Here is a 13,297-nt window from a genome sequence, read left to right as displayed (position 1 = left end):
ATTTAAGAAAGGATACTTTTAGGATTAATACATTTTTAGAAGAGGTTGTTTAACCTTCAAGGGTGAGCAGGCGATGTGATATTTTGGGCAGGAGTTTGTAAATAAGCCTAAAGATAGATGAGTACATAATTTCTAAAATTTTTAACAGACACATTTTGGGATTTATTTTTGTGTGTGCCCTACCCTGGCTCCCTGGCAAACATATTCAGGTGCCTACTGAGGCCAGAAAAGGAAGTCAGGTTCTCTTGAGCCGGGGTTAGAGATAGTTGTGAGCTGTTTGGTGTGGAACCAAACCTGGGTTCTCTGAGAAAACAACAAGCAGCCTTAACCACTTAGCCACCTCTCACCACAAGGCAAACCTCTTTTTTGTTGTTGTTGGGGGAATGAGGTCTCTAATATACAGCCCTGGCTATTCTGGAACATGCTCTGTAGATCAGGTTGGCCTTGAACTCAGAGATCTACAGGCCTTTGCATCCTAAATGCTGGGATTAAAGGTGTGCACCATCAGGCCTGGATTCCAAATCAAGCTTAAATTGCTGCAAAAAAAAGATTCTGGCATATGACTCTCCCAAGAATTTTTCTTCAAGTATTTGGTGCATTTAGAGCTAATTCAGCCAGGAAATAGGGTAATACAGTGAGATTCAAATTAGCCTGGGCTGTGCCATGAGACTGTCTGAAAAGTCAAACCAGGCTTTGGAAAGATAGCTCAATGGTTAAAAGCCATGGGCCAGTACGGCAGGTGCTGGGTGGCTCATATCCACAAACTCCAGGAAATCTGACCATCCTCTTCTGGCCTCCACGGGCATTTGCACTCATGTGCAAATAACCACACACAGAAACATACACATTATTAAAAATAAAACAAAATGAGCTGGGCAGTGGTAGCACACTCCTGGAATCCTACTACTCGGGGAGGCAGAGGCAGGTGGATCTCTGTGAGTTCAAGTCCAGCCTGGTTTACAAAGCGAGTCCAGGACAGCCGAGGCTACACAGAGAAACCCTGTCTTAAAAAAAATAAAAGCAAAATAGAAAAGAGAAAACAAAAACAAACACAAAAGGTAAAAAATAAACCCAAATCTAAACTTCTCCAAATCAAGAGAGCTAGGGCCTGAGGGCACTGCCTCAGACACAGATGTGTTAGCATAATGACTTGCTGTAGCATGAGTCTGGTCCCTCTCAAATGCCCTCTACCTTCCTTGGGATGGTAGCAAAGAAGTTCTTTCTAGATGCTGGCTGTGTGCCCTGGAGTTTCCCAACCTCCAGACTTGTAGAAAGGGAAACTGTTCTTTAAAAATTGACTGCCCCAGGCACTCTGTTTTAACCACCCAGACGAACTAAACCATAAGTCTGGGGGGCATTCTGCAACATCAAGAAAACTGGCCTGGCTCAAATACTGTTTTCCTTTAGGAGTCAGCAGGGGGCCTGGAGCCCCACCCGGCAGGGACCATCCACGGACCAGGTAACAACATACAGGAGCATCTTGTTATCAAGGGCTTAGGGGTGGAAGGTGGCTGGAGGCATCCAGGCTGCTGGTAGTGACCAGGTTGTGAAAGATTAAACTGTGGCTGACTTGCAAGTATTCTTACAAGGAAGTTAGGGTGGGAAGGCTGCAGGCTGCAAGCACCACCAGGCTGGTGCTGGGTGGAAAAGCCTTAAAGCAGAGGATTGGGGAAAGCAGTGCATCTGTTATGTGAGTCTCTAGGGTCAGATCCTGGGCCCCCACAGTCCTGGCAAGATAGGCTTGGCCACTTGTCCTTAACAGGACAATGAAACAGGCATGTAATAGTGAAAAGCAGAGAATGGGGATTCACTCAGCAGCTGCAATGGAACAAATGAACAGATCTAGTGACCTCTCCCAACCTAAGTCTGCCTTTGCTGACAGGTGTAGCTAAGTGGTTCTCTGGTCAGCGTGTTCCTGCCTGAGGTAATTTAGCTAGGAATGGACTCCATAGACTCATGGGTCTGAACGCTTGGCCATAGGGAGTGGCATTATTCGGAGGTGTGGTCTTGCTGGAGTAGGTGTGGCTTTGTTGGATGTGTCGCTATGGAGGCAGGTTTTGATGTTATATGCTCAAGCTATGTCCAGTGTGGCACACTGTCGCTTCTGCTGCCTGTGGATCAAGATGTAGAACTCGAAGCTTCTCCAGCGCCATGTTTGCCCATGTGCTGCCATGTTTTCCACCGTGAGAATGGTGGATTAAATCTCTGAAACTGTAGGCCAGCTCCAATGAAATGCCTTCCTTCATAAGGGTTGCCTTGGTCATGGTGTCTTTTCACAGCAATAGAAACCCTAAGACACTGTCCCTCATTGACCATCTTTGCCTCTCCATGCTCCAGCTCTCCTGCAAGGTGGTCAGGCAGGCTGCCACAGCTTCGTGAAACTGGTCCAGAAAACAAAGCACCCCGACTGGCAGGCACACGGCTGCAGTCCCTTTTCTTCTCCCAGCATGACACTCCTGGGGAAATGCCAATCCTTGGGGGACATTGGTCTCAAAACTCTGATAGCTGAAGTGAGGGGCACAAGAGCCTCCTTCGAATGTCTTCATTCTTGCCAGGACAGTTACAAAAGCCCCAAGAAGCTGGGCTAATGGAAGTCAGAAGACAAGAAATACCCAAAGGCAAGGAAAGGAGATGGGTTTAGTGTAGCCATGTCAGAAAGAGGAGCAATGAGGTGCATCTTCTGAGCTCTGACCTGCGGATTGGGGTTAAACAGAAGGTAAGGGGTATGCACAAGTGACAGCCCTGTCCGTCATCAATCCATCTATCCTTGTCTCCATCCGTCTTCCCTGTAATGTGGTGTAACAAGTTTGACATGAAAGATGAAATCTTTCTTTGAGGAAGCAGTATAGAGACAAGCCTCCCCTCCGGTTGGCACCAGACCCTCAGCCTTCCTCTTCTTGAGCATGAGACTTCTGGGAAATTAGAATTTCTCCATTAAAAATGTAATGTGTGTCTGTGAGAGAGAGAGAGAAAGAGAGAAAGAGAGAGAGGGGAGAGAGAAAGGAGAGGAGAAAGGGAGGAGAGGAGAGAGAGAGAGAAAGGAGAGAGAGGAAAGAGGATAGAAAGAAGAGAAGAAAGAGAGAGAGAGAGAATTTGTTTGCCGCAGCTTGCATGTGGAGGTCAGAGGACAACTTGCGAGAATTGGTTTTTTGATTCCACCATGTAGGTCCTGGGGATTGAACTCAGGTCCTCAAGCTTGGCAGCTGAGCCATCTTGCTGGCCTGCAATTCCAATTTCTTGGGGTCTATTTTTTTTTTTTCAAAAGTCTGATAGAGAGACGGGGTGGAAGGGAAATGTTGACCCTGACAGGATGGCTACACATGGAGTAGGTGGGAGGGTCAGGGGAGACGGCAGTGACAGGTCTGGGGAGCAGGGGCGCAGCCAGGGATAGGAAAGGGTGACACAGGGCAGGGGGATGACTCAGCAGGGAAAACACTTGCCACACAGATCTGACTGTCTCAGTTTGGTCCCTGGATCCCATGGTAGAAGGAACTCCCTAAAGTTGCCATCTGCCGTCAACACGCCTGCTGTGTCACAACCAGCCACCGCAACAATAATAAATGAAATAAAAATTCAGAAGGAAATGACAGCACGTTGGTGTAATGAATGCTGTCCTGGGCAAAGTTAGGTACACTTTTAATTTTTGCCAAAGCTTGTACTGGCTAGTTTTATGTCAACTTGACATAAGATTAAGCTAAAGTCATCAGAGAGGAGGGCACTTTCATTAAGAAAATGCCTCTGTAAGATTGGGCTGTAGGCAAGCCTGTGGGGCATTTTCTTAATTAGTGATTGATGAGGCAGGGCCAGACCACTGTGGGTGGTGTCATCCCTGGGCTGGTGGTCCTGGGTTCTATAAGAAAGCAGGCTGAGCAAGCCATGAGGAGCAAGGCAGTAAGCCGCACCCCTTCATGGCCTCTGGGTTAATTTTTCCCCCCAGGTTCCTGCCCTGTTTGATTTCCTGTCCTAACTTCCCTCAGTGATGGACAAATCTCTGGAAGTAGAGGCTGAAATAAACCCTTCTCTCTACAACTTGGCTTTTGGCCACAGTGTTTCATCGAAGCAATAGAAACTCTAAGACAAACTTTTTCTTGAGGATTAAGTACTGGAAAAGGTAGGAAAGGTGACTGAAGGAGAAGAAGGCATAGCTGGAGAGACAACTGGAACCAGTAAGAATCTTCATGCTCTATCCCTTGAGGTAGAACATGGGCTCACCGCTGTTGTTATTCAATGCGTTTTCCCCCTTTTTCAGATGAGGGGACTCTGACCTTGAGCAGAGAAGCTGCTGCTGAAGCCTACACCATGAGCAGGCTCAGGGATGGGCCTGGTGAGGCTCTGTGGGACCTCACTGTGTCCTTTCCTGCTTGTCCTCCCAACCAGGATGCAGCTCCTGTCATGACCTGGCTGAAGGCTTGTGTGAGACAATGCAAAGATGCTGGCCTAGCACGTGATTTGCCCTGTGAAAACCCATAGTTCCATGGGACCACTTAAAGCCATGTAGCTGGGGGACACTACATTTGTGTGGGTTTCGCCACAAAGAATACTGTGTGGACCAACTCGTAAGTGATTTTCTTGGTGTCGACACAAAACCGCAACCCTCACTGCAAAAGCAATTAGAAGATTAATTCTGGAGCCAAATACGAGTGGCCACAGCCAAGCAACACACATTTGGTTACTCCAGAACTCCATTTCCCAACGTGGAAGTAGTTCAGTGAAGTTTTTGTAGTGACAGAACAAAGGAAGGCATGAATCAAGACGCTGGTTGACAACGTCGGAGAGGCAGGTACAGCCAAGTAGACAACCTCACCTGTGGGCTTCAGGTGCCCCCTCGTTGGATTGGTGGGAAATAGGGTTTTTGTTAAGTCAACACATTCCCAAGGTTTTTAATCTGTTAGTCACAGGATGTTAGGTCACACAGAGACATAGGCAAAAAAAAAAAAAAAAAAAAAAAAAAAAAAAAAAAAAAAAAAAAAAATTAAAAATTAAAAAAGGCTATGTAAAGGCTAAAGATAGCCTAAGAGAAGTTATGATCAGCCTCTGAACCTGCAGCATCACTCAAGTTCTAATCAGCCCCTCAGCCGTTGCCAGCACAGCTGCTTTCCAGGAATTCCTGTTTACAGCAGGGATCCGGAACACATTTCGTCCATTAGGATACGCATGAATGCTGAGCAAACTCACCTGCCTGAGCCCCTTGGCGGAAAAGGAAGCTACACAGAGACTGTTATATTAACCTTTGTTTTTAGTTTAAAAAGAAAGCAAATACTTTCGTGGGGTGGTGAGGGGCTGTGGCCTGGGCTGTTCTCCCTGCCAAGAGAAGTGGGTCCTACCCGATGCAGATGGATTGTGAGGTGCTAGGTGAGGACTGGGGTTCTCTGGTGAGAGGGAGATCTGCTTGAAAAATACGGTGTAAGGCAGAATTCTTTGACACAAAGGGATCTTGATCCTTTAAAAACTTGCTATAAAGGACTTTATCCATGGTCTGAGATGACATTTTGGGTTTCAAGATGCTGAAATGTTCTTGACTTAATGAAAAAATCACAAAACAGGAAGAGTATAAGCCATGGAATGGCGTGTGCTTTCCAGACTCTCATGACATAGCTCAGGCCGATTTGGATCTCACGGTGTAGCTCAGGCTGGACTCAAACTCCTTATCTCCAAGTCCCAGCCTCCAGAAAGCAGGGACTGTGTAGATGCGCACCAGCACACCTGGCGCTCACACATTTCTCAGACCTCCCGCTTTATTTCTTAATCCTGTTGTACTTGGGGCTAAAACAATACAAAATGTATGTGCTGACACCTACACTCCATATCCACAAAAGGTAGGGACTCCCTTCTGGGTTGGGAGTTCCAGGCTAGCCTGGACAGCATAAGTCCCTTTCTCAAGAACAAAAACGAAACAAAACAAAAATCAAGAGTCCTTCCAACACATGAACAGATTGTTCGAGGCCCCTAAAATCCACCTCTTGCTAAAAGACTGGGTGCTGCCTCCCCAGGTTTCAGTGAAGTAGCTTTAAGTTTCATTAAACCACACAGGACACCATTGCCCTGTGAACCAAAGTTCTTTTCAGAGTTGAGTCCTGTGGAAAACTTGGTATTTGCGCGATGATGCTTGACTCATAACCATGCTTTGATGTTTTGTCTGATTTGATCTGGTACAGAATGGAGTTAGAGAGGGAGTCTTAATGAAATACTGAAAAACGCTAGAGTCCCAATGGCTCTTGACTTCAGGCTCGCTGTAGCATTCCCAGGTCCTCTCTCAGGTTAGATAGCTTGTTGGTGCCAATCTAAATAGACAGAGACTGGGACATTGAATTTATGTTTTCTTGAAAGTAACTACCTATTTGCTTACAGTTTGAACTATTCCAGGAAGCCATTGAGAAAGCATGGCAGGGAGAAGAACCCTTGCCCTGCTTAGATGGTATTTGTGTAGGGGATTTAAATAGCTCTTCACTAGTAACATGTTTGCAGCTTTTGGTGGAGGTCTTTAAGAGAGATGGCACAGGTTAAGAGTACTGGCTGCTCTTCCAGAGGTCCTGAGTTCAGTTCCCAGCAACAACATGGTGGCTCACAATCATTTATAATGAGTTCTAGTGCCCTCTGGCATGCAGGTGTACATGCAGACAGAACACTGTACACATAATAAGTAAATCTTAAAAAAAATAGCTATCATGCACACAGGAAGTGGATTGAACTTTCACCCTGAGAAATTATAAATGTTATATGGACGCTACATGGGATCCACCAGAGCAGTCACACATCTTCATTCTACATGTTTATAACATCTGTGTGCCCCTTGCAGGACAACCAACAGTGCAAGAAATGGCTTAGTTTTGGCATTACGGCTGCTAGCCGCACCAAACCAAGGCAGCGGAAAGACAACATCACACCTTTCTGTACAGCCAAGAATGGAAGCTTCCATTGCTCCACAGAATGAGGAATGTGAGGAGACATGGCTGGGACACCCAGAAAAGCCACCGTCATGCAAAGAACATGGCTTAGGCCACATGTGCTTCCTAGATGCCTGTGGTGAATGAAATAAATCGTGTCCTGCTTTGCTCAGTCTGACTCATACCGCTGGGAGCCATGGAGCTCATTTAAATGAACGAAACACGCTGAATAAGTGATAGATAGCTGTGTGGCTTGGAGCTGACAGAAATTTCTGGGGCGCCGTAGTTTATAGCCACACGTGGTCTTAGTAGCTGAGTTGCTGGCTTCTATAAAGGCGGGATTCTTGTTTTATCCTAAAAGCATCCTTGCTTACACCCTTGGGATGTGGGGAGATGGTGCCCATCACAGGAAGAAACAGCCTCTTGGCTTTGGCCAGCTATTGCCGTGTTGGAATGTATGCAAGAACTGACAAGCCTATGATTGGTTAAGAGAAGTCTGATATCTCAGTTTGTCACAGTTTCTTTTCTGACGCTGTGATTAAACTACTCTGACAAAAGAAACTTAAGTGAAAGGAGGGTTTGTTCTGGTTCACGTTTCCAGGGCACACTCCACTCTGATAGAGATGTTAACAGGGGCAGGAGCTTGAGGGAGCTTGGGTCCAAGCAGAGAACGATGAATGTTAGTTCACTCATTCTGAGTGAGCGTGGTACTCAGCTGCCTTCCTGCATTTATAGAGTATATGATCCTGGGCTAGGGATGGTGCCACCTGCTGGGGACAGGTCTTCAACCTCAATTCACTCATTCTAGGCAATCCCCAACGGGCATGCTCAGTTACCCATCTTCCATGCAGCTCCAGGTTCTGTAACTGGCAGTAACCATCACACTGTCCATGAGAAACCTCTCCGTTTTCAAATGTTATCAAATCATTCAAAGTGAAGGCATTAAAAAAAATCAGAAAACGAGGAATAGATAGCAAACATCTGCAAGTTCTCATGCACAGACCAGCAACGCGTAGCAATTTGAAGGGATTGCAACAGCTGGAGGAATCCAGGGGCACTGACAGAAAGGCTTTCAGTTAATTGCAAAGTAAAATCAAATCTTGCCTATCTCAGACTTTCGATCAAACAGCATTATTCATCAATGTTTCCTATCTTCTGCCTAAAGGAGGCTCCCTTTGAATAAATAAACATTTCAAGGATGAAAAAAAAAAAAAAAAAAAAACCCAAACACAACACCAGGGAATCGTTAACTCTGGCCTACACATCGCCTTGTGTAGTTGCAATGTTGTGATGGGTTCAAAGAGATTGTTACAAAGACCACTCAAAAAGAAAGCAGTTCAAAAAAAAAAGTGGCAGGTAGAATTTTTGAAAATAAGATACGGTCGGGAAAACATCTAAACAGACTTCACCACAGTCGGAAGGGGACTGCCAGTCAGTCCATAAAGCGGGAAGATTATTAACCTCATGACAGCACGGCTGCTGGCTTGAAGCGTGCCAGCCGGCTGCTGGGCACCGGTGTTTATTTGACACTTTCGGGTAAACTCATAAAACTCTCCCATTTCGATTAAACTTTGGAAACTCATGTTCCCACCTTTTCAGATGCCGAAAACTGGCGTATACCCACAGCAGCCCTTTTGATCTCACGGCCGCTCACGGCCCAGGGGTGAACCGATGGGGGAGCATCTTAGTGCTTTCCTCACCGTGGCTTTTGTTAGTGCTGAGGGCCGCAGAAGGTGACGCTAACAAAGCAGGTGGAGAAGGGCCCCGCAGATCCTGCGAAGAACGCAGACTGGCGTCCAGGTGGGCTCTCTTAATGTTTGGGGTCTCCGAGCATCAGACTGCGGCTCAGAGGGTCGTTGGCGGTTTTATATAATACGGAGCTTGGAGAAAGGAGACCTGAGGTCCACAGAGGCTGACTCTGAGTCGAGAGTAAAGGAATCGACTTTAACGCCATACCAGTGGTAGAGAAGCTTCTCATTGGACTCCATGACCCTCCTTTGCTGTGCATGTTTTACCCTCTTTTCCTCTTGCACACTTACTCTGATGAAGCTAGATAGTTGGTGTGTGTGTGTGTGTGTGCGCGCGCATGTGTGTGACAAGAAACTGAGGGACGTTAACCACCTGTCATGAATAAAGTGAGACCTTCCATCTAGTCACCTTGCTAATAATGAGATGAGCCTCAATCGGATCCCTCAGATGAGACATCAGCTCTGGCCTATGCCTTCATTGTATCTCTGTGGGAAATTTTAGGGCAGAGGCACCCAGCTAGACTATTGGACCAGTGAGCTCCAGGAATTCTGCCTCCAGCTTTCCAGTGCTGGGATTGCAGGCACTGTGCCCAGCTTTTTAGGTGGGTGCTTGGGATCCAGATTCAGGTCCTCATACAAGCAAGCATGTTACCTTCACAGCCACACCCTTTTACTCTGATGGGAGACTAGCCTTTAAACTTCCAGTATAACCAAGGATGACCTTGATCTCCCAATCCTGCCATACTCCTGCTGAATTCTGGGATTACAGGTGTATGCCACCATACCTGCCTCTTATCGTCACAGTTGTGAGGGCAGAAGCATCATCCCATTTGATAGGGAAACTGAAGCATGGAAAGTCTTAGGTGAGATCACATTAGTAGGGGGTCAGGGAGATGACTCAGTGCTTAGGAACACTTGCTGCGCTTACAGAGGACCTGGATTTTTGGTTCCCAGCTTACACATGGCAGCCCACAGTCACCTGTAACTCCCCATGCAGAAGATCCGATGTGCTCTTCTGGTCTCGGCAGGCACCAGGCACACATCTGGCGCACAGATATACCTGAAGACAAAATAAAGTAAGTATTTAAATAAAAGATGCTTTTAAAAATCTCATTGGTAGAAAGAAACAAAAAACACTACCCAAACCTTAGACGCTGAGTTCTCGAGTTTTGCTTATAATTACTCTCCTGATTCCAGAAGGAAAAAAAGTGTGTGTGTGGGAGTAATGACATACATGTTGTGTCCAGCAGAACCCAGTGCACAGTCATTGCTTGATGCCCGGCTGCTGTCATTGCCATTGTTATTTTACAGGATATTGCAGCTCTGCATTGGCTGCCAACAGCAGCTCCTGCTAGAATCAAGATGTCATGAGGTGTGAATTTAACTCTTCAGGTTATCTGACTAGTGGACCGGCTGGCGTCTCAAAGATGCCCAGACCTGGAGATATGAAGATACTTCTTAATGAATGTGATCTAAGCAAACAACCAGGCAGAATTTTCTCCGTGTGCTGGCGGAATCTCAGAAGGATTTTTTTTTTTTTTTTTTTTTACCAGCACGGATAAGCAGCCATGAAGGGAAAGGCCTGGCCTGAGAGGCCTCAGAGGGATTACTCCTCCACTGGGCAGCTATGCTGGCTTTACTTCTCAAAGACAAGCATGAGAACCCACCGGCTTCTTGCATGTTTTCCTGTCAGCATGGAGAGATGGCCTTGGTGCCCCATCTTGTCAATTCAGGTACAGGCATGCAAAACAACAACAACTGCCCTCCGTTCCCCGGAGAAACTACGTTCTCCGGGGTCCAATCAGAAATCATTCAGATTGGACCAGCTTGGGTTACTTGTCGAAAATTAAAAAGATATGGAAGGGGTCAGCTGACTCAAGCAAGTTGCATTCTGACTTCCATATGCCAGCTGTGGCATGCATACCACACACACACACACACACACACACACACACACACACCCCTCACCATTCTATATAGTCTCATTTATTATATTTCTACATCCTCAATTTTACCTCAGTGATTATATATATATATATATATATATATATATATATATATATATATGCAAAGAATATAGATCAATGCAAAATAAGAATTGACTGCTTTTTCTTGGGAATGTGCCTCTTGCAGGAACGTAGACTTTCTAATTGTAGCTTTCTTGTTTAACCTTTAAAGTGTCTTTACAGCTTCCTCTCTTCCTTGTTACTGTCTCAACAATGAGATAGGTTCCTGGCATCTGATGAAAATGGATACCTTAGCAACATTTGATCACATTGAACTCCCAGCGAACATGAACATCTACACATTTTACTCTTCACAGCTGGAGCCTTTGTACAGTAGATGCAACTCGGTGCCACAGCAGGGATTCAGTGACCTATTGGCATCAGTTAACCATGGCTGCCTGACAAATCTCCCTGAGTTTTAGGAACCAGGAACAAGAAAGGTTGGCAGGCTCATAGGTCAGTCTCCGGAACAGCTAAGCTGGGCATGTTCAGTTCAATCTCTCACAAGACGGTGATCAAGATGCCTGCCAGGCTGTGGTTACTTCTTGCTTCTAAGTAGACAGTTCAGGCTACAGACAGAGCTCATTGTTGTGGGCACTGTCATATCTCAGAAGATTCACACCAGAGCTTACAAACAGGTCACTTACACTTGTCTGTCCTATGACATAGCACAGAGAGAGAAAGAGGGAGAGGGAGGGAGGAAAGGAGAGAGGGAGAAGAAAAGGAACAGAGGAGAGAGAGAGAGAGAGAGAGCATGCAAATGGAAGTTACAGGATTTTGTCACCTAATCTCAAAAAATGGCATCTATCACCTCCACCATGAGCTGCTGACTAAAAGCAAGACTCTTAAGTTCAGCCCTTAAGGGGACAAGGCTGACACAGAGGAAAGAATATCAAGAAGGTGAGAAGGGATGTATAAACCATCCTGTAAGTCTAAGGGATTCTAGCCTAGAAGGCAAGTACTTTGGGCATAAAAATACACCACTTTTTCCTGCATAGTTACTTTTATTTTCAAAACTAAATTGACATTTTTTTTTGTCTCTAGATGACAAAGCTAATTGATACTTTTTTTTTTCTCAATTTGAGTAAAAACCCATCAGTTTGGTATCAACTTCATCTGTAAAAGATTTTCTACATTTGGAGACTCCTGTTATATTCTAGGACTAGAAAAAGAAGCAGCTGTGTATTCACTCGGTGAAGAAATAACTTTTCCTTAATTTTTACATGCACATGTGTTTGTATGTGTGTAGGTGAACATGTGTGGGGTGCACATGCATGTTCCTGTAGAGGCCAGAGTCCACCTGGTATTGAAGCAGAATCTCTCATTTGAACCCAGAACTCACCAGTTTGGCTGATCTAGCTTACTTACCGGATCCCTTGTCTCCACCTCCGGCTGGATGGGCAGCCACCATGTTTGCTTGGCATTTAGACGGTTTCTGGAGATCAGAACTCCCGCCTCATACTTTCGTAACAAGGATGTCACCCTCTGCGCTACCTCCCCAGCCCTTCTTTCCATTTTCCATTTTACAGCTGTCTACATCGACAACATCTTAAGGATGAATGGAAGGGGAGAGAGAGACACGGGCTTGTCACGTGGCTGAGCAAAGGCCACATGAAGCCACAACATGAATGTTGTGTGTAGTGACACAGGAAGAGGACATGGAGAGATGAACATGCATTGCACGGAACCATCCTTGGATCCAACTGCCACCCTCTTCATCACATCCGCTGTGTCCACTTGAAAACAATCACCACGGCTGGGCCTGTGGACTGCCATGTTCCCTTAGAAGAAGGAGATAGGAGGGTAGCTGGACCCTGACCAAGTATACAGCCATTCCTCCCAACTTTGCCCTCATTGTACAAGGCATTTAGGTCTCAGGAGGGGCTAGAGTACATAGACTGAGGGTGACTAGAGGAAGGGGGAGGCCATCATCCATGCTCGGTGTAGACTTTCCAGTGTGGCTGTTTCGGAGTCACCGATGCCTGAAACCCCTCACCCATGCTCTATAAGGGAGCCCCACAAACTCATTGTTTCTCCAAGGGGAACTTCTTCACAGAATAGAACTTTGATTTGTCACTAGGACTGAGGAACTGAGGGGAGGGGCATTGCCTGGATTCCCCACCTCCCTCCATCCCAATCCAGGCCTGAAATTCTCACAACTGCATATCACATAAATAGCTTGCGAAAGGCCCCTCTACTATTTTCCCACCCTGGCATTTAGTATGATTTTTTTTTTTTGACTCTATTCAAAGTCAGACTTTTCTGGGAGAGGGTAAGAGTGGCCAGGAAGTGATTCATTCCTCTCTGTGTTAGAGAGTGAAAGAAAATGTGTTCCAGTTTCTGAAAGAGTGTGTGTTTGTATATGTGCATATGTGTATTCGTGCATGTGTGTGTGTGTGTGCATTCATGAGTGTACATGGGTTTCTGTATGTGCCAACCCACCAATCTTTCTTTTAGGCTTGGTTACTTATTGGGCACAGGGAAATAACGGAATTAAATTGCCCCCTTTTCTTGTGCTGTAAACCTCTAGAGGGGCTGCTATAAATGCCATACCAACTTTGTTTCATGAAAAACAATTTTCCCGTCAGTCTGATGGGTTCCCTTGACATAGCATATTATTAGTCTGTGATGAATTCTTTAAAGTGCATCAAAGTATATA

The sequence above is a fragment of the Psammomys obesus genome, unplaced genomic scaffold, assembly GCF_907164565.1.
Source record: "Psammomys obesus unplaced genomic scaffold, mPsaObe1.curated_primary_1811, whole genome shotgun sequence".
Lineage (NCBI taxonomy): Eukaryota > Metazoa > Chordata > Mammalia > Rodentia > Muridae > Psammomys > Psammomys obesus.
This window is presented reverse-complemented; position numbering follows the sequence as displayed.